Here is a 19,531-nt window from a genome sequence, read left to right as displayed (position 1 = left end):
CCCCCCAACCCCTCCCACCTGGCAACCATCAAAACATTCTCTGACATTGAAATTAAGAACAATCTAACAATAGCCAGAGGGTGGGGGGAGGGGACAGTGGGGGGAAGGGTTTTCAGGAACTACTATAAAGGACACATGGACAAAACCAAGCAGGGGGATGGAACCAAAGGAGGGAGGTGGGCTTGGCTTCGGTGGGGGGGAGGAGTGGGGAGAAAATGCAGACAACTGTAAATGAACAATGATAAAGTAATTAAAAACAAAAACAAAAAAGAAAACATTCTCTGTATCCATGATTCTGTCTCTGTTCTTCTTGTTTGCTTAGTTTGTTTTTTTAGATTCAGTAGTTGATAGGTATGTATTATTGCCATTCTATTTTTCATAGTTTTGATCTTTTTATTTACTTATTTATATTTTTATTATAATTTTTCAAGTACAGTTTTCTGCCTTTTACCCCCATCCCAGCCCAACCCCCCAGCCCTCCTTACTTCCCTCCCATTCCCCCCCCTTTGTTATTGTCCATGTCTCCTTTATACTTGTTCCTGTAAACCCTTCCTCTTTCCCCCTGAAATTCCCTTCCCTCTTTCCTCTGGTCACGGTGAGCCTGTTTTCTATTTCAGTGTCTCTAGTTATATTTTGCTTGCTTGTTTGTTTTGTTTTTTAGGTTCCTGTTAAAGGTGAGATCATATGGTATTTGTCCTTCAATGCCTGGCTTATTTCACTCAGCATAATGTTGTCCAGTTTCATCCATGCTGTCCCAAAAAGTATGAGCTCCTTCTTTTCTTCTTCTGCATAGAATTCCATTGTGTAAATGTACCATAGTTTTTTGATCCATTCATTTACTGATGGGCACCTAGGTTGCTTCCAATACTTGGTTATTGTAAATTGTGCTGCTATGAACACTGGGATGCATAGGTTCTTTTAGATTGGTGTTTCAATGTTCTTAGGATATAATCCTAGCAGCAGAATTACTGGGTCAAAAGGCAGATCCATTTTTAGTTTTCTGAGGAAATTCCATACTTCTTTCTATAGTGGTTGTACCAGTCTGCAATCCCACTAATAGTGAACTAGGGTCCCCTTTTCCCCACAACCTCTACAACACTTGTTTGTTGCTTTGTTTATGGTGGCCATTCTGACGAGTGTGAAGTAGTATCTCATTGTGGTTTTAATTTGCATCTCTCTGATAGCTAGCAACGCTGATCATCTTTTCATGTTTCTCTGGATCCTCTGTATGTCCTCCTTGGAGAAGTGTCTGTTCAAGTTCTTTTCCCATTTTTAAATTGGGTTGCTTGTCTTGGAGTGGAGTCGTGTGAGTTCTTTATATATTTTGAAGATCAAACCCTTGTCTGATGTATCATTGGCAAATATGTTTTCCCATACAGTTGGTTCTCTTTTTATTTTAATACTGTTTTCTTTAGTTGTGCAGAAGCCTTTAATTTTGATGAGATGCCATTTGTTTATTTTTTCCTTTATGTCCCTTGCTCTAAGGGACATATCAGTGAAAATATTGCTGTGTGTAATATCTGAGATTTTTCTGCCTATGTTCTCTTCTAGGACTTTAATGGTGTCACAACTTATATTTAAATCTTTTATCCACCTTGAATTTATTTTTGTGTATGGCGTAAGTTTCATTTTTTTGGCATGTTGTTGTCCAGTTCTCCCAACACCATTTGTTGAAGAACCTATTTTTACTCAATTTTATGTTGCTGCCCCCTTTGTTGAATATTAATTGACCATAGAAACTTGGGTTTATTTCTGGGCTCTCTGTACTGTTCCATTGGTCTATATGCCTGTTTTTATGCCAGTACCAGGCTGTTTTGATTACAGCAGCCTTGTAATACAGTTTGGTATTAGGTATTGTGATTCCTCCTACTTTGCTCTTCTTTCTCAAAATTGCGGTAGCTATTTGGAGTTGTTTATGGTTCCATATAAATTTTGAAGTGTTTGTTCTATGTCTGTGAAATATGCCATTGGTACTTTAATGATCTTTTTCTTAGTTAAGTCCCTTTAACATTTTATATAATAATGGTTTTGTGATGATGAACTCTTTTAGTTTTTTCTTGCCTGGGAAGGTCTGTGTCTGCCCTTTGATTCTAAATGTATTGTTGCTGGGTAGAGCAACCTTAGATGTAGGTCCCTGGTTTTCATGACTTTGAATATTTCCTGCCAATCACTTCTAGCCTGCAAAATTTCTTTTGAGAAATCAGCTGGACAGTCTTATGGGAACTCCCCTCTAGGTAACTAACTTCTTTCTCTTGCTGATTTTAAGATTCTGTCTTTATCTTTAGCCTTTGGAATTTTAATTACGATGTGTCTGGGAGTGGGAGTCGTTGTGTCCATCTTGTTTCGTACTCTCTGTGCTTCTTGGACTTGCATGTCTATTTTCTTCACCCAATTAGGGGATTTTTTTTTCATTATTTTTTCCAAATTGATTTCTGATTTCTTGTTCTTTTTCTTCTCGTTCTGGAACCCTTATCATTCGAATGTTGGGATGCTTGAAGTAGTCCCATGGGTAGCTTACACTATCCTTGTTGTTTTTGGACTCTTTCTTGTTCTTGTTCTTCTGTTTGGTTATTTTTTTGCTTTCTTTTTTTTTTTTTAAGATTTTATTTATTTATCTTTAGAGGGGAAGGGAAGGAGAGAGGGAGAGAACTCAATGTATGTTGCCTTTATCCCTGTGGGATGGTGGTAGGCATGTGCCCTGTGGGTCGATTTTTGCTTTCTTGTGTTACATATCATTGATTTGATTCTCAGCTTTATCCAACTATAGTTGTTTTCCTGTAAGTTGTTTTTTTTTTTTAAATTAGTGTATCCTTCATTTCTGACAGAATCTTTTTAATGTTGTTGAGGTCCTCACTAAGTTCTTGGGCATCCCTATAACCAGTGTTTTGAACTCTGCATCTGATAGATTGCATATTTCCATTTTATCTCTTTTTCTGGAGTTTTGATCTGTTCTTACATTTGGGTCATATTTGTTTCCTTGTTTTGACGGTCTCCCTGTGTTTGTTTCTACGTATGAGGTAGGGTTGCTATGACTCAGTGTCTTGATAGTGTGGCCTAATATAGTAGGTGTCCTGTAGGGCCCAGTGGCACAACCTGCCCTATCACCCAGTCTAGGTAGTTGAGGTGCACCCTTTTTGTGGTTTTAACCACAAGGCTCCTCTTGTACCTGAGCCTTGATTAGTGTTGGCAGGTCAATGGGAAAGATTTAACCAGGCCAGTCAGCTGGAAGGATTGGCTGTAACTACTGACCACCAACCTCCACCCTCCATGGAGAATCAGTTGTGCAATTGCAGGGCTGTGGTGCTCTGATGTGTTCTATAGCTTCCACTGTGTGTGTGCTGGCTCTGGGTTTTCCCAGGTGGTGCAGGCCAAGGTCAGCCCCCCGCCCCGTGTTTTGCTTAGGGCCACCCTACCTGAGTTACAATGCAATCTGAGATGGCTGCTTCTTGTGCTACTCCTGGAGATTCCTAGGTGAAGCCAAGCTGTGAATCTAGGCTGGATGCTGCTAGTGCTGGTCCTGGGGCCATTTAGTGTGAGCTTTGGGGGCTTGGGACTTACTAAGGCTGGCTGTTGCTTGTTTGATAGAATTTAGGAAGTTGTGAAACATGAGCCAAGACAAGCCATTCATATGGAAAAGTCATGGTTAACAGTTTGGGTGGGCCTGTAAGTTGAAGGAGAGAGTCTCAGGGGATCTCTCCAGATCTCCAAAAAGTGTTAGCATGGTTGATGAGACCTCAGATATGTCACCCACCTGCTGGCTCTTCAACTCTGCAGGGGGTGAGTTCAAAAAAGAGACCATGGCCTCTGCCCACCTTTCTGTCTGGAAGAAAGCTGTTCCCCAGCTCCTGCTTTGATGTCAGACACTTAAGTTCATCCCTATTTGCCATGGTGCCCTTTAAGCTACTCCCCAGTGATGGAGCTCAGAGGGTGTGAGTCTATCTCTGTGTGGGTCTTTAAGGGGATCTGAGAAGTTTCTTCCACTGAATCAATCTCCACTAGTTTTTGCAGCCAGAAGTTATGAGAACTTATCTTCCTGGCACTGGAACCCTGGGTTGGGGGGCTTGGTGTGAAACTGGGGCTCCTTATTCCTGAGATATTTCTCCTGAATTTTTATCCACCACACATGGTTGTTGTACCACTATACTACAACATTTATCTTTTTAGAAAGGCCATGGATGTTATAGGAGGGCAGGATGGTAGACCAGAAGGCTTTTCTGTTTGAATAGTTAAACGAATTTCTATTTGAATAGCTAAATGAAACCAAACTCACTTTCTCACCTCAATAATTAAAAAGAAAATTGCTGAGGTTCTTTTGCTAAATGTTCATGCCATTTGCCTGCTTTCTTGGGGCATTCAAGTGCCTATAGTTTGGTTCCTTTTTGTAATAACTCAGATAATTTTTAAGGAAGCCGTTTTTCCAGAGCAACCTTGGGTCTGACTTCACTGGCTTTTTAATGAAGAACAGACTGGCTTAATGAATAATTGCCACATAACTGGGGCTGAACCATGCCTCATTGGGCCCAGTCCCCAAGAGGACAGCCTTCTGGGGTTCAGCACATTTCTTCCTATTGATAGATAGCTAAAGATCGGTTTCTTTTAGTGATGTTTGCACCAGAAGGTGCCTCTTTAACTTGCACTAAGGCAGGATCATTTAAATTTTGATTTCAGTTCTTATTTATTAATGTTTGCCCTGGCAACATTATCTGTGAGTTTTTTTGTCCTTTTATTACCTCAGTAATTAGTTCATAATTATTTTAGGAAAAATATAGATAAAAATTAAATTAAGAGCAGCTAAAATTTTTGCTCTCTACTGATTAAAGTCATTAACATTTTGACACATTACTTCTGACCTTTCTTCCTATAAATCTATGCATGTGAAATGTATACAAAATTAGAAACATCACATATTTGTATATATCTATATACATTTATGTACACATGCCACACTGTGTGCATCATACTGTTTTAACTTAATTCATTATTAATGCTTATCAATAACAATAAAATATTATCTATTACTGCTCACTAATAACAATTAATAATTAAATAATATTACAGTAGCATGCTAATAATAAATTTATTGTTTTTTATTAAATAATAAACTATTAGTAATGTTTATTAATGATGTTACTCTATTATTATTTTCAAGTCAGTAAATATACATTTATTTTATACTTTTATAGAATCAAATGTTGGGACCACCAGTTATTATTATTTGATTGAGGCTTGTTACTCTCTGGGGGATCATGGAACTATAGTGGCATTCATATCTTATATTTCTCCTGTACTGTGTGTGGTCCCAGCAAGCTGGGCATAAAGCCACTTAAAATCATGGGCATAATAAAAATGTTGTAAATAATGTAAGGCAGCTCAGGAACTTTATAAAATACTTATAAAGAAATTTACCAGTTTTTATTTCCCACTTGGTCTCCTGCCTGACTTTCACAGGCTGTAAAATGAAAGTGAGTATTCTGTACTACTCTCCTCTGTAAACTGTTTATGACTGTGTGGTTATCTGCCGCCCAGTTGGGCAGTGGGATCAGAACCACAATCTGAACAAAGGGCAGCCTTGCACAATGGGTGCCACATTTGCGCTTGTTTGAAAGGGTACCACCAGAGGGCAGCGCTCCTCCAGGACTTAACCAGCCGCCGTGAAGAACTGTCAACAGACTGCAGAGGGATTTTTTTTTTTTTAATTGCTCAAGTACAGTTGTCTCCATTTTCCCACCTTCAATCCTTCCCCCATTTGGGACTTTTAACATTGCTCTAAATTAAGACCAAAATACTATTTTACAAGAAGGCTTTCACTTCTTCGTGAGTTATCTTAAGAATTTGAAATCCTGACATTAGAAAACAGAGGCAATGTAACAAAAGTGAAATATTGATTAATTTAGTAAATTTTATTCACCACATACAAATGCCGCACAGTAGAAATGTATATACCTGTGTGTGTATATGTGTGTGTGTATACACACAAAAATATATTCTCAATCACACCAATCCCTGCCAGAGTTTAGCAGGCAGTGAAGACACATAGTAAATAATGTGTCAAAAAAACCATTAAATGTATCCAAAAACTCATGCTGGATGAATTAATTCTACCCAGAGGAACTCAGAAAAGACCCCACAGAACAGTCAGAACAGTTACATTTGAACTGAGACTTGAATTGTCTAGTAGGACTTCACTAGGTGGGGTCCCAGATGCAGAGAATCCCTCTAGGGAGGAAGGTGCAACGCTGTAAATGTGTAATTAAAATGTTGGGGCAAAATATTAAAAAAATGAACAAAAAAATAAAAATGAAATGGGGCAATGTTAGGTGATTTTGTTTCTATTACCCTCAAATTTAAGCCTAAATTTCAAGAAGAGGGTTCTATAATGCAACAAAACAAAAGTGAGAAAGATGCTCTTTGCTAGTGGATTTTACACTATTGTTTAGAACAAGTGGCTGAAATGGAATACATTTATGAAATTTGTAAAGCACTAGAATCAACAATGACACTTGTCACTGCTCACTTTCAGGTCATCACCAAATTTGGAGTATTGCCTTGTCTTCAGGTGGCCTCAATTAGTCAGCTTGTGTTTCCACGTACTTGAACTATGATTTCTTCTACAATGTGCAGGATAGGGAAGGTAAAAACATCTTTTTAAAAAACATTTTATTTATTCATTTTTAGAGAGAGGGGAAGGGAGGGAGAAAAAGCGGGAGAGAAACATCAATGCGTGGTTGCCTCTCGTGCACTCCATACTGGGGACCTGGCCTATAATCCAGGTATGTGTGTGCCCTGACTGGTGATCGAACTGGTGACCCTTTGGTTTGCAGATGGGCATTCAATCCATTAAGCCACATTAGCCAGGCCAAAACATCATCATCCTGTATTTCTTCATTGTTCTTTTAGCTGGTGGGGACCTATTACAACAGGTACTTTAATCAGTGATATTTTTGAAAAAGTTTTATTGATTATACTTTTACAGTTGTCCCGATTTTTCCCCCTTTGCCCACCTCTACCCAGTGCCCACTCTTTCCTCAGTCAATTCCTTCACTATTGTTCATGTCTTTGGGTCATATGTATAAGTTATTTGGCAACTCTATCTCCTATACTGTAATTTACATCCCCATGGCTATTCTGCAACTACCCATATGTACTTCTCAATCCCCTTAAATCTTCACTCATTCTCCTCCTCCCCACTCCCATCTGCCAACCTTCTGGTAACTAACTTCTTTTCTCCTGCTTTCAAGAGTCTTTATCTTTAAACCCTTGGACTTTTAATAATGATGTGTCTTGGAGTGAGCATCTTTGCATCCCGGACTCTCTGAGCTTGTTTGGCACTCTCTGAGCTTCCTGAACTTGCATGTCTATTCCCTTCACCAAATTAGGGAAGTTTTCTTTCATTATTTTTTCAAATAGATTTCCAATTTCTTGCTCTTATTCTTTTCCTTCTGGTACCCCTATGTGGTCAATGTTGGACCTCTTAAAGTTGTCTCAAAGGCTATTTATATTATCTTCATTTTATGAATTCTTTTTTCTTCTTGTTCTGCATGGTTGTATTTTGGTTCTTTATATTCCAAATCACTGATTTGATTTGTGGCTTCATCCACTCTACTGTAAATTGTTCATTTCAATTAGTGTATCATTTGTTTCTTATTGGGTCTTTTTTATGCTGCTGAGGTCTTCACTAAATTCTCGAGCATCCTCATAATCCTCATAACCAGTGTTTTGAACTCTGTATCTGGTAGATTGCTTATCTCCACTTTATCTCTTTTTCTGGAGTGTTGACCTGTTCTTTTATTTGGGCCATGTTTCTTTGTCTCCTTGTTTTAGCAGCCTCCCTGTTTGCCCATGATTGCCGACTGACTTTATTTATAAGGCTATAATCCTTATAATCCGTTCTCACAAAAGGGCAAGTGATGTAGAGGAAAGAGGAATGATGTATAATCCCCAGAGAGGGTATGATTAGCTTTTCACATGACAGGATGTTGTATGAAAAGGCTGTGTATGCAAAGTGGCCCCCATATGCTGGAGCTAAGAGCCAAAGAAGGATGCAGACAAGTCCTGCTTGTTGGTTTAAGGAGTTTTAATAGGGAACTTACTTACACAATCCTGGGCCACAGGACAGAAAATGGATCCGTGCACCTTTCACCCTCCAGATCATCTTTTTTATCTCCCTCTAGGAAACAGACCTACTGCCCCCCAAAGAATGCAAGATGATGGAGTAGAGCAAAGGCTGAGGATACCTGGAGGCTCTGGCACCCTGGTGGGTTAAACAATAATGCTGAGGATGCCTTGCTGGGGAAGAAGGACTCTTTAGTAGAGAAAGGATTAATGTTAGTTTGTGATTAACCCAAAGCCTCTGCACATTCCAGAGTCTACTAGAATAATAGGCGGTAGGTGGGGCAGGGGGTGGGGTTTTAAAATGGAGACAGCTTTGTCTGCACACAGGACAATCTTGATGTCAGCCCAGAGGAGTAATTTGTGGAGTAAGGCAGTGTAGAACTTTCCACTGAAGTATACCTTCCCTGTTTTCAGCTGCTTAGGCCTCTTGCTTGATTAACAAATGTTTGTATAGAGTGGTGAAGATATTTATCAGCTAGAAAGACTAATTACTATGATTATTTTATACTGTCTCTCTCTTTCTGTAGCTGCTTTGGGTCTGTATTCCAGAAAGAATTCCCAGAAACTACTCAAAGGAGCTAGAGGTGTTTGTGCTCATGGTTCCTCACTAATATGATTCTTTTGTCTGTCTTTTCCTTTATTGCTCATCTGTGTCAGGAAGTAGCTGGCAACAAGCCACAGCCAAGGTGTCAGTATTTGTTCTCTTCTGAATAGTCTTTCCCTAACTGGGTAATCACCTGCTATACATTTTAAAATCAGTGTTTGAGGGTCTTCCCAGTAAGGCAGGAAACTCAGAAGCCATAAATGGAAAAGGTGATGTTTGACTCCTGAGTCAGCAAGAAAAACCAAGATGCTGTTGCAAAGAGCCTCCTCCTGAAAGCAGCTCAAAGCACACAGTTTATTCCTCTCTTATGTAACAGTTCTGAGGCAAGCCTTCCAAGACCATGCGGTCGGTCATACGGGAACTCAGGCTCCTTCCACACTGACAAGTGGCAGTGTGCCGGTTATCAGTTTATTGCCTTTAAATCCCACCTGAAACACACATTTCCAAAGTGTCCCCTGGGACAGGGAACTGAATTCCTTTGAGCCTCTCTCCTGTATAGTGACCAGATATTAAGCTTCCTCAGCAGAGGGTGCTTGGAGGCACATTGGTGGAGGATGGGGCTTCTCCTGCTGTTTCTGATCGCTGCGTGGTGCATCAGCAGTGCGCGTGTGAGGACCTTCAGTAGAATTCTGCCCCAATGTGCAGCCCCAACCAGAGCTCCCTTGGTGACTTCTGAGCTTCAGCCTGGCCTGGAGATGACTTTCCTGAGGCCTGCGTCACAAAGACACCTGGCCTCCAAAGGTGTGCTGGCTGCATGGCACCACGGTTGCCTTTGCGGACCTGTGCTCCAGGGCTCATCCTGTCTGCATGCCTATGCCACCTCACCACCAGCTGCTGACGGCCCATACTCACTGCACTCTGGAAGATTGTTTCCTGCTTGTCTAGTGACTACCAGCCAGCTCTGGTGTGGGAAAACAAGCAGAAGTCTCTGCTGCCTAATGAGCTGATCTTCAGCTTTGGAGGGGTGGGCCTTGCTAAGCTGGGTCTTCCTTGGATGCCGTCTGTTAACTCTAGGGTCACATGTAGTATTTCCTTATGTTTTATAGTCATTTGTTTATCAGAGTTACACATTCTTTACACTGAATCTCGCCCCCCTTCCACTGTCCCTGGTTTTTGTCTCCTGATTGGATCCTGACAGATACATTGGCTTTGTCATCTCTTAGGGTATTGTCCTGTCCATGGTCAAAACCGGGCTGGTAGAAGGTGAAGAGAGCATGGAGGTAACATGGCTACTTTTTAAGGCCTGACCCTGGGGAGAGGTATACACTGCTCCTGCTGTTGTTACACTGGCGAGGGTTAGTCGCAGGCCAGGTTGAAAAGGAGGGGGAAGTGCAATCCAGCCGTGTGTCAAAGAGGAAAGCAGAATGAATTTGTGTAGACAATTGGTAGTCTCCACCACAATTGTATAACATTTTTTAAAAGATGCATGGCACAAAACATCGTAACCAAAAGTTAAAGAGCACCATAGACTGAGGAAAAAAAAATTTAGATCAACTATGGAGATTTGTGGGAAAGTTTTGAGAAACATTAACCATATTCCAGGTAAAGGATTAATATCCTGCAAGGATCTCTCACAAATTTATACCAAAAGCAAAACTCAAGAAACTTAAAACACTAAACAAACAAATAAAAATTAGAGAATAAACACCACAGAGGAGATAGTCAGCTTGAGTAGTAGTTAGGGAAGTGCAAAGTGAAGCAACCACGAGAGACTATTTTTTATCTATTAGATTGGCAAAAATTAAAGAGTAACAATAGCCAATCAGAGAATAGGCACTTGTGTCTTCCTAGTAGGGTTATACATTTCCATAACTTTAAGAAAGGTAGGTGTATATTAAAAATAAATAATACAAGTACATTTTTTTACACAGGAGCCCCAGTTTTGCAAATCTATCCCATTGAAATAAAAACTTCAGTACATAAGGAGTTTATTGATATATCACTAGTAGAAGTAAATATCTGAAAGTAACCTGAAATAGATTTCAATAGGGAAGTGGTTAAATTCTATTAAATCCATAATATGACACATTAATAAGAAAGAATCTGTCCTATGTTTACTGATCTGAAGTTAGATTCATGATATGTATAAAGCTGCTAAGAATAATTTTTAGAATAATAAAAGTCCAGGCCCATAAGACTTTAGCTGATTTTTCTATCAAACATTTAATTTTTAATTTTTAAAATTGTTGTTCAAGTACAGTGGACGCTCCCCACTCCCCCCCTCCACCCCAGCCATCCCTACTTCCCATCCTTGATCCTACCCCACTTTGGTTTTGTCCATGTGTCCTTTATACATGTTCCTGCAAACATTTTCCCCCTTTCCCCCCATTGCCCCACCTACCTCCCCTCTGGTTACTGTCAGATTGTTTTTAATTTCAATGTCTCTGGTTCTATTTTGCTTGCTTGTTTGTTTTGTCGATTAGGTTCCACTTACAAGTGAGATCATATGGTATTTGTCTTTTACCACCTGGCTTATTTCACTTAACATAATGCTCTCCAGTTCCAGCCATGCTGTTGCAAAGGGTAGGAGCTTCTTCTTTCTTTCTGCTGCATAGTATTCCATTGTGTAAATGTATCCTAATTTTTTGATCCACTTTTTACTGATAGACACCTAGGTTGCTTCCTGCTCTTGGCTATTATAAATTGTGCTGCTATGAACATTGGGGTGCATAGAATCTTTTGAATTGGAGTTTCAAGGTTCTTAGTGTATAATCCCAGCAGTGAAATTGCCAGGTGAAGAGGCAGTTCCATTTTTAGTTTTCCGAGGAAATTCCATACTGTTTTCTATCAGACATTTTAAGGAGAAAGTAATTCCAATCTTACACCAACTCTTCCAGAGAACAGATAAAGAGCATTTGTTCTTCACTCGTTTTGTGCAGGTTGCCTAACCTTGATGCCAGAAATAGGCATACTGGACATGTCAAGTCTGCCCATTTGGTGACATGTGCAGTGAAACAATGTAAGGAAGTGATCGTCATCAGTCAGGATAATGCTCTACTCCAGGGGGGTGGGGATGAACTTTGGTCCGGAAGGGGATGCTGTGGCATGTGTGTTGGCAAAGATAGTGACTTTTGGCAGATTTCTCTTCCTTCCCCTCACTTCTAAGGACAGGAGTTTGTCTACACATTCTCTTGGGGGTCTCCCCTAGTCCTCAATGCATGGGCCGTGTGCCCAAATCTCTTCTCTGACCTCTAGACTTACAGAGGTGAGCACCTTGATAACAGTGTCAAAACTGATTCCCTCTCCCAAATCTGCTCCTTCTTCTCCATCTTAGTTAATGGCACTGTCATTTAGCCAAGTCATTCTTAATTCTCCCCTCTTTATCACTCTTACATTTTAGTTTGCCCTTAATTCCTGTCAGTTTTATATCGAGTATCTTTCAGATACGTCCACTTTTTCCCATCCCCTCATTCTCACCTGGATTATTCACAAAGCCTCCTACCATGTCTCCTACGTTCCTTTTCGGGCTTTTACGGAATATCTTAGATATTGACCCTTAGAATTTGCTAAGCTCTGTGCTGTTTATTCTGTATACAGCAAAAAGATAAATTTTTAAGCAAGCAAATTGGGTCTTGTTTCCCAGTTAAAAATTCTTCAGTTTCCCTGTGTGCTCAGAAATCGTTCCCCCTCTACGATGTCCTGTCACGAGGCCTTAGTCTTCCTCCTGCTGTTCTTTGCAGCTTCATCTTGTACCTTCCTCTCCCTCCCTCACTTTGTGACCCCTGCAGCGGTCTTTTCCTTCAGTTCCTAGAACATGTTGAGGGGTTTCTCATCTTAGAGTCTTTCTCACTATTCATTTTGGCAGGAACAGTCTCTCTCCCAGGTCTTCTAAAAGTGGGTTTCTTAAGATTTCAGCTTAAATGTCATCTCCTCAGGGAGGACTTCAATGTCCATCTATTATTTCCTCTCACAGCATTTTTTTTGGTCTTATTTGTTAGTTTTTAAGTATGTATAAGTAAGTTAGTTTTTTGTGATGTATAATCCTGTGTGCGTGGGGTTTTGTATTTTTCTGGGCTCACTCCAGTGCCTAACAGTGTCTGGTCTAAAATAGATGCTATTGAATGAAGGAGGCCACACTTTTCCATTAGCAGAATCTGTAACACATTCTTCTGCTGGTTAGAAATTTCTGTGTCTACATGAATGTAATACATGAGAACTTTTTTTGTTTAGAAAAAAGTTTTCAAATGGGGTTAATATCATTTGCATAATTTAACAAGTATAGCTGCATACTTTAGTGCCTTTAAAACATACTAATTGTGTTTGACTTGGAAATTTGAAGCTTTTTCAGTCATTGTATTTACAGTGTTTCTCGTTATATGTGCTGGCTTAATAAAATAAGTGCGCTTGGGAATTTGTGCAAACTATTTTCCCTTTTGAACCAGAAGGAGCACTAGCCTGTGGGTCCCCAGTCGGTCCTTGATCTACGAGTATTTTCTGCTGTAGGCATGTCCACATGTGTCCAGGATTCCCCTGGACAGACGTGCTGTGCTCAGTGCTTCTGAAAAGGGTTGGCCTGTGTCACATTCGAGACTGGAGCTTGTGGCTTCTTCAACCTCTTATCATAGCTGCTTTCTGATTATCTCAGGGGGTCCCTACATGTGCCCCACTGATGTATTATCAAACGTGTTTTGAGTCTATTTTTCTTTTTGCTTCCCTCAATTCCCAGCTCAGTACTATACAGTTCAGGCTAAAACATGAACTGGCTTTGAGACCTCAAGCAGGAATGAAACATCTTTGCATAGTAGGAAATAATTCAATTTAACCTGGCATACACCAGAATCTCAAACTCACATTTTTCCTATGTCCATCTCTATTTTGACTGAACTTCATGTATTTAATAATGCCTCTGTCATTTACTCACCCAGGCTCAGTTATTTTTCATTTATTCTTTTCATCCTTGTGTGAAATCAACTGTCTGGAACTGTCAGTTCTATCTCCACCAAGCTTGACTCCTGTTTCCTTTTTCTGTTCCTGTGTCCTCTATCCAATTTCATACTTTATTAGTATATTTTCTTTGACTACAGCAGTAATTTCCTAACTGGGATGCACTTTTTTCAGTTTCTCTCTTTCCCCTAATCCACCCTACATTCGCTGTCAGATCAGCCTTCCTGACACGTCTCTGATCAAATCCCTTGTTGCCAAAAAGCATTCAGTAGCTCTTCATTAGTCGTGAGTTAAGTCTGAGCTCCTTGTGTTCCTGCCTTCACACCCACACACGTGTGTGCCATGCTGAAGTCGGACTTCCTGGTGATTCACAAACACAACCGCCTTTCCTCTCAGCTCCCTCTTACTTGTGCGATGTTTCTACTGGGTTGTTCCTGCACCCTTCTTCTATCATTTTAATTTATTGGAATGTTGTTGAGGTATGGATCTTTCCCGTTCCCTCAGTGCAGAACCACCTCTTCCTTTGTCCCCATTCTCGAGGCTGGTCTTTCAGTTTCCTAATGCTGCCGTAAAAAAAGTACTACATACTTGGTGGTTTAAAACAACAAAAAGTTGTTTTCTCACAGTTTTGAAGGCTGTAAGTCTGAAATCAAAGTATTGGCAGGACCATGTTCTCTTTTGAAGGTTCTAACAGAGGATCCTTCTTCACTTCTTCTTAGCTTCTGGGCGGTGTTGGCAATTTTGGAATTCCTTGGCTTGTAGACATATCACTCCAATTACATGTCATTTGTCTGTGTCTTCATGATGTCTTCCCTCTGTGATGTGTGTGTCTCTCCTTTTCTTATAAGGAAACCAGTCAGATTAGATTAGGGTCCATATTAATCCAATATAACCTAACCTTAACTCAGTAACTTTTGCAAAGACCCTATATTCGAAGAAAGTCATATTCACAGGTAACAGGGGACTCTCACATAGTTTTCTGGGCAACACAGTGTAAACCACAACAGTAGGGGTATGTTGATTTTCAGTCCTGGTTTAGTCTTGACTTCGGAGATGCATGCAGCTCCATGCTTTGGTCTGCAAACCAGAGTAAGCACTGTGTAGCTCGAAGTGCACACTCCTTGAGGTCCCAGTGTTTTCTAACCCTTCTCTGATACACACAGTTGCAAAGTTTGACCCACTTTAAGTTGCTGCACAGCAGAACAAGCCGGCATCCTGTCTACCTTCACCCACCTTCCTCACCAAGGAGCCTCTGGTTCTGTGGATATTTTAGTGGAATTTTACTTTTCTCTCTCAAGGCTATGTTACAAAACCTAATTTCTGCTTGTTAACCAATTAACCTCCTTTTTGTCGTAGCAAATAATTTTTTACCCATACAGGATGGGGTAATAGTAGGTTTACAGCCCTGGCTGGTGAGCTCAGTGGATTGAGTGGGAGCCTGCAAACCAAAGGGTTCCCAGTTCCATTCCCAGACAGCGCACATTCCTGGGTTGTGGGCCAGGTCCCCAGTAGGGGGTGCTTGAGAGGTAACCACACATTGATGTTCCTCTCCCTCTTTCTCTTTCCCTTCTCCTTTCTTTAAAAATAAATAAATAAAATCTTTTTAAAAAGTAGGCTTACAGTTTTTTTTGTGTGGGAAAAATACAATAATTAATAAATACAAGAAGAACAATACAAGAATAAACTGTTTCCTTTATTTATAAGTGTAAACCTACTTTTGCCCAACCTTGTATTTTTATGCCAAAATGTTGTATTTCTGTGTTCTATATTCCACATATTGTTCCACAAATGTGTCTCTGACTGTGAGGAGAGTATGCAGACCTCAAGGCAGCACTTGAGGACATTCGGAGCAGGGGACCCAGGTGGGAGTGCAGCACCTCAGAGTTGCACTCCTTGGATCTGCAGACCAGGAAACAGCTCCTTCACACTCTTGGCTTCTGGAATGACTCAGGGTAGTGTCTTTTTTTCTTTTTTAATTTTTTTAAAAAATTTAATTATTGTTCAAGTACAGTTTTCTGTCTTTTACTCCCATCCCAGCCCCCCCCCCCCATGCTCCTCACCTCCCTCCCATTTCCACCCCCCTTATTGTTGTCCATGTGTCCTTCATCCTAGTTCCTGTAAATCCCTCCCCTTTCCTCCCTGAAATTCCCTCCCCTCTTCCCTCTGGTCACTGCCCCCTTGTTCTCTATTTCAGTGTCTTTGTTTTTATTCTGCTTGCTTGTTTGTTTTGTTGTTCAGCTTCCTGTTAAAGGTGAGATCATATGGTATTTGTCTTTCAACGCCTAGCTTGTTTCACTCAGCATAATGCTTTCCAGTTCCATCCATGCTGTTGCAAAGGGTAGCAGCTCCTTCTTTCTTTCTGCTGCATAGAATTCCATTGTGTAAATGTACCAGAGTTTTTTGATCCATTCATTTAATGACGGGCACCTAGGTTGCTTCCAGCTCTTGGCTATTGTAAATTGGGCAGCTATGAATGTTGGGGTGCATAGGTTCTTTTGGATTGGTGTTTGAGGGTTCTTAGGGTTTAATCCCAGCAGTGGAATTGCTGGGTCAAAAGGCAGTTCCATTGTTAGTTTTCTGAGAAAATTCCATATTGTTTTCCATAATGGTTGTACCAGTCTGCAATCCCACCAACAGTGAACTGGGGTCCCATTTTCCCCACAACCTCTCCAACATTTGTTGTTTGTTGCTTTGTTTATGATGGCCATTCTGACCGGTGTAAAGTGGTACCTCATTGTGGTTTTAATTTGCATCTCTCTGATAGCTAGTGATATTGAGCATCTTTTCATGTGTCTCTGGATCTTCTGTATGTCCTCCTTGGAGAAGTGTCTGTTCAAGTCCCAGGGTAGTGTCTTGAAAGAAGAATAACTACATATACAGTTAGGTGGGCCTTAGATGTCAGAAATAATTTATTTGGTATTCTTTGTTAGTTGCCAATTTTCAAGAACAATTTGTCCATTCTTTCTTTGTTTTGAAAACTTGATAGGGTGTATTGAGTAGTACAGTTATTCTTGAGTAAGACATAGAATTCTTTTCTTACTATAAAAATGCACACTCTTGTCAGTGCATAGTCTAAAAGTGTTACACAGAAATTGGGGTATGGTCATGTGCAAGTACATGCAAGCATTCCAGTAGAATATAAAAAGATGCCCAGTGTGGGGAACATGTCAGTGCTTTGTAACAGAAAACTATTTTAAATAACTGAAAATGAGCGTTCACAAGTGTCCGCAGTGTACAAGTTCTGTTAAAATCAATGGCTTGCATTTTTTTCTTCATATTCAGTGGCTGTTTAATACCAGTTTAAGTTAGCTTCCTGCCTGTGAGAAAGAGGAGTTATTTTATTCCAGACTATGTATTTTCAGACTCCTCTTTTTGACATAGATCATTAATATTAAAGTTGCTGTGGACAAAATCAAGGCAGAACTATGAATTAGATACATTGAAAAATTCCATGTTGCACACATGATGTGGAATACTTAAATAGATGAAATAAAGCTGCTCTTTTGCAAGAAGCTATTCTTCAGGAAGCGCAGTGCCAGGAAAAGATCAATGTCCTCTATTTTTAGGCTTCTCCATTTTGTTCTTCTAAGGGACAAAGATGCTACACAAGTCCTAATAGAGTGAGACAGTAAATACAATGTAGTCATTTTAGGTTTCTTTTGCACCTCTCCCGGGCAATTACATTAAAGTGCCCCAATAAAGTTGGCTGACTTTCACATGTTTGGAAGGGCAGATGACCTTTCATATGTATCAGTTGGCTATTCTGAGTGATGGAGACCCCAGATGTAGCCAATGACCTTTTCAAAGAAGGACAGAAGACGATAAAGAAGGGAGTGTGGCTATTCCCCTTCTTCTCAGTAGAAGAAACAGGACAACTAGGTTTTACAGGGATAATCAGATTTATTATGGGTTCACTGGCCATCTTGTTCCTTTAGAAACATAGATGATGACAGAGTTAGTTAGGATTAAAGAAGCTCTTTTGAATTTTTAGTTTAAATTCAGCAGCCTGGGATTCTAGTCTCTGCACTAGAATTCTATGATCAATCATCTTCATTCTTCCTCTTCTGGGACTTAGATTTTACTCTTAGATTTAGTTAAAAGGTACCAGCATTAATGTTATCAGAGGGACTGGAAAATTACTTTAGAGTTTTGGGATTTTATTGAACTGGGGAATAATAGGATCCAAGACTTTAAGATCTAAATGAATTGAACTTTTTACAAGGCATACCTACATTTGAAATTTTTTCCTCTTCATTTCCCTGAAAATTAAGTCACCAGAGTTAAGGCTCGTTAAAGTAGAAGAGACCATAAGTGATTTTCTTGTTGAAACTGATTTTATAGCTGCAGACAGAGAGAAAAAATGGCTTTCCAAAAGCCACATTTTTTAAAGTGCAATAGAAGAAATAGCATGTAGTTCTTTGAAACTCAGCCCAATAAGCTCTGTGACATGTTTCTTGGATAGAAACTTTGGACTTTCTAAAAATTGCAGCTACAATACTGCTGCTGTGTATTAGATGCTGTAGTTTGCTGCTCAAATCCCCTCTCTGCCAGACTAAAGCACTCACACCCACCATGGCTGGGACAGTTGGCAGCCCATAGTGCTCAGCTGAGTCTCCGGGACTTGCCCTTGGCTGAGGAGAGCTGCTGTGGGCTGGCAGGCAAAGTAGCTCACATTTGAAGATTAGACTAAGTGGGAGTATAAGGCTGTTTCTCCCCAGCTCAGGATAACCCCAAAGAGCCCTTCTAGCTCCAAGGCTTCTCATGGGATTAGCTAAAGCCTTTGTTGACATTGTTACAAAGTTTATCTTTCTCTTCCCTACCCTGTTTTCTTCACTCCCCTACAAGTATTGATCCTCATAGCTCGTCTTAGTAAACCTCCCCTCCTACATATCTTCACCTCTAAGTGTTCCCCACCCCACTTCCCTGACTGGCCTGTTGTATCTTCTATTGAATAGCTTCCAGATGCACATGGAAAGAATCAATGCATACTTTTTACAAATGGGTCTTGGGTTGAGCCTAAATTAGCATGCTCATGTAAAATAGTGTGAAGTTCCTATTTGTAAATTTAATATGTTACAGAAATACACCGCCTTTGGAGATTATATTATGTAGCTCTATGCCTTCAAGTGTGACCCCTTATCGCTTTCATAATTTAATGCTGAAAAGAGAGAAATTGTAAAAGGCCACTAATTAGTAGAATAAACACAAGAGCAAAGGTCAGAAAAAGAGCTTGACAGCTTGTCTTAACTATAAGAATTCATTTTTTTCACTAAAAATAAAAATAAATATTCTGCTCTCTATTGCCTTATATTTGTACAAATTACACCACTAATAGCTTTGTGGCTGGGAACCTAAACGCTTAATATAATTAAGTGTTTATAGTTATTTTGATAATTATTCTGATAATTATTTTTCTCCACAAAAGTCTTTAAAATTATTTTTAATTACAGTTGAAAGTCTATCTCCACAACATTTTTGTTTTTATTTTAATAGTTTTTTAAATAGTTTTAATAGTTTTTTCCTTTACTTTTAAAGGAAAAAATTATTCATGTTTAAATATAAGTAAGCCAAGTGAATTTCCAAATACTACATAAGAATCCATATATTTTCTCTGGGAAATGTCTAGTCAGATCCTCTGCCTATTTTTTAATTGGGTTATTTTTATGTTGTTGAGTATTTTGAGTTCTTCATATACTTTAGATACAAACCCATCATCAAATGTATGATTTGCAAGTATCTCCTATTCAGTAGATTGCCTTTTTGCTTTGTTGATGGTTTTCCTCACTGTGCAGCAGTTTTTAGTTTGATGTGGATCCATTTGTTTACCTTTGCTTTTGTTTGCTTGACATCAGGCTTGCAGCGGGCTCCTTTCATTCGGATACTTACAAACTCTGGGAGGGCTTCATCAGCTATTCAACTGAAATCTGTGAC

Source organism: Artibeus jamaicensis, unplaced genomic scaffold (genome assembly GCF_021234435.1).
Source record: "Artibeus jamaicensis isolate MK-2021 breed Jamaican fruit bat unplaced genomic scaffold, CSHL_Jam_final contig_760, whole genome shotgun sequence".
NCBI classification, from domain to species: Eukaryota; Metazoa; Chordata; class Mammalia; order Chiroptera; family Phyllostomidae; genus Artibeus; species Artibeus jamaicensis.
Note: the sequence above shows the minus strand (reverse complement) of the source record.